Below are 3124 nucleotides of genomic sequence, written 5' to 3'. Positions count from 1 at the left end.
TGTGTGTGTGTGTGTGTGTGTGTGTGTGTGTGTGTGTGTGTGTGTGTGTGTGTGTGTTTACATATATACACTTGTTGAAATGACTAAATTTGGTGTAATGGGTTCTTTTGTGTAACCTGGTAGTTTTGTCTCCAAGGATAAACCGTTAGAATCTGATATCAACTTGATGAGTGAACATCTTTCAATTATGTTTGGAACACACGTGAACAGACTTTGGTCAGATTAGAACTTGTAGCTTCCATTAACCCTTTAGTGTTTAAACCGGCCATATCCAGCCCAAATATTCTACATGTTTTAATTGAAACTGGTGATATCTAGCCTCTCACACCTAACCTACATTGACATTCTCAATATAAACAATCACATCATTGGAATCTCAAAGCTATAAGATAATGCATGATTAATTAAAAAACAATTTGAGTGAAAAATCATTACATTTAACAGAGTAATCCGAACACTAAAGGGTTAATATTTGCTTTTGTGATGTATCCCACATTTCTTTAATGCTACACACTTGCCTGATACACGGATGCCATATCAGAAACTATAATCATCGGCAGATTCCGCCAGAACTACGTAAATCATTCGGATTGACACAGAAGTGCTGAGAAGGTTTGGATATAAGAAATTTACCTTACCCTGTATCACATTCGTTGTGTTGGACATGTCATCCATTTTTGCGATATCAGGCTTCTTGAACAAATGTTTTGTGGTGAATTTATTCACTGTAAATGTCATTAGTACAATCAGAAAATAAGATTTTTTGATTTCGCACATAAAAAGAAAATAAAATGAAAATAAAATAAGATAAAAAATAACAGAACCCTCACGTCTGAATGTCAACAGTAATAACTGGCGATATCTTACTGTGAATGTAAGTCGGTGAGCTGACAGAATTGTTAGCACACCGGTCCAAATGCTGAGCGACATTTCATCCGTCTTCACATTCTGAGTTCAAATTCCGCCGAACGCAACTTTGCCTTTCATCCTTCCTGAGGTCGATAAAATAAGTACCAGTGAAACGTTGGGGGTTGATGTAATCGATTAGTCCCCTCTCTACAAGTTTCAAGCCTTGTCCCTTCAGTAGAAAGGACTGACGTATGTAACCTCGAAGCTTTGCTTGCAAACTGAGAAAAGCTGAACTATTTCATGTACTCTGGAAACAAAGGCCCGAAAACTACTGCAAGTTGAAGTTCCGTACAGTGGATTAACAAGGAATAATCTAACATTCTTTATCTGAGTTGTATCACACTCTCAAAAACCGGTCTTGGTAAGTCACGAATTATAAATGAAGAGACATAGTTTAGTTCCAACAGCATTTCGTGAACACTGTTCTAACGTTCAAAGTGTACACATTAGTTACCAGACAGAAAATAGATTTTACACGAATGTATAAAACTGTGGTGTCTGTTAGAGCCTATTGTCCTTTTAGGATTTTTAAAGCCGCTCTTCTTAACAATAAGGTATCACAAAAACACAAAACATTTATATGTACGAATTTCTAGAAGTACATGAACAGTGGTTTCCTTTATGCTCTAAGTCGAGCCCATGGCTGTTGCTGGATTGTAAATATATTTTACATTGTTGTTGGCACTCCGTCGCTTACGGCGTAGAGGGTTCCAGTTGATCCGATCAACGGAACAGCCTGCTCGAGAAATTAACGTGCAAGTGGCTGAGTACTCCACAGACACGTGTACCCTTAACGTAGTTCTCGGGGATATTCAGCGTGACACAGTGTGACGAGGCTGACCCTTTGAATTACAGGCACTACAGAAACAGGAAGTAAGAGTGAGAGAAAGTTGTGGTGAAAGAGTACAGCAGAGTTCGCCACCATCCTCTGCCGGAGCCTCGTGGAGCTTTAGGTGTTTTCGCTCAATAAACACTCACAACGCCCGGTCTGGGAATCGAAACCGTGATCCTATGACCGCGAGTCCGCTGCTCTAACCACTGGGCCATTGCACCTCCACTTATATTTTACATACATACACATGAATGCACAAGGGCGCTGTCCCTGCAGCTTATGCTTTTGCAGAAGAAATTTCAAGTCAGATGCGCCATTACAAATTATTAACCAAATCAGTAATATGAGGTGTTGTAAGAGATCATTGTACAAAAGCATTACAGAACTGAGGGAAACACACACACATAGGTTTTGCATGCATATTGTTGTCTGGGGAGCGTCGTTACGCCAGTAATAATAAACACACACACTGGTTCATTATCACTTCTTTGGTGTTAGTTAATCGGTTAAATATCTAACCGTCTAAATAACCGATCGTTTATTTAATTCGTTGGTTAAACAATCACTGAGTTGTTTGTCTGACAAACATGAAATATAAATTGGCTGTTTGATAAACAAAGAATATCAACTGAACTTGCTAACTAATAGGCAATTGATTGTTTAACCAATTTGAAGAATTTTAGTTGAACTAATTAGTCCAAGTATTTAAGTTTCAACGTCTGGTACATATGCTATCGCTCTGTATATCCGAACTCTTAGGTTTACGGAGACATAAACATACAAACGTCGGTTGCCAAGCGGTGGCGGTGGGGAGATAACAAACAAACACACACGCGCGCGTACATACATATACGCCTACGTTTTTTCCGTTTCGCCTACCAAATCCAATCACAAGGCTCTGGTCGGTCGCAGACAAAATCAGAAGAAACTTGTCCAAGACCCAAGCGGTTTGGAGACTAATTTCTTAAATCGCAGCTACACCTGCGCTTAAATCAAACATACATACATACATACATACATACATACATACATACATACACACACACAAGCACACACACATACACACACACACACGCACAAGCACACACATTCTTTCTTTTATTCTTTTATTTCTTTTAGTCATATGATTGCGGCCATGCTGGAGCACAGCCCTTAGTAGGACAAATAGACCCCTGGACTTATTCTTTGTAAGCTCAATACTTATTCTATCGACATCTTTTTGCCGAACTGCTAGGTTACGGGGAAGTAAACACAGTAACATCGGTACTCAAGCGATGATGGGATGGAGGGACAAACATACACCCACACACACAAACACACACAAACACACACACACACACACACACACACACACACACACACACACACACACACACACACACA

The sequence above is a fragment of the Octopus bimaculoides genome, chromosome 11 (assembly GCF_001194135.2).
Source record: "Octopus bimaculoides isolate UCB-OBI-ISO-001 chromosome 11, ASM119413v2, whole genome shotgun sequence".
Taxonomy (NCBI): Eukaryota; Metazoa; Mollusca; class Cephalopoda; order Octopoda; family Octopodidae; genus Octopus; species Octopus bimaculoides.
Note: the sequence above shows the minus strand (reverse complement) of the source record.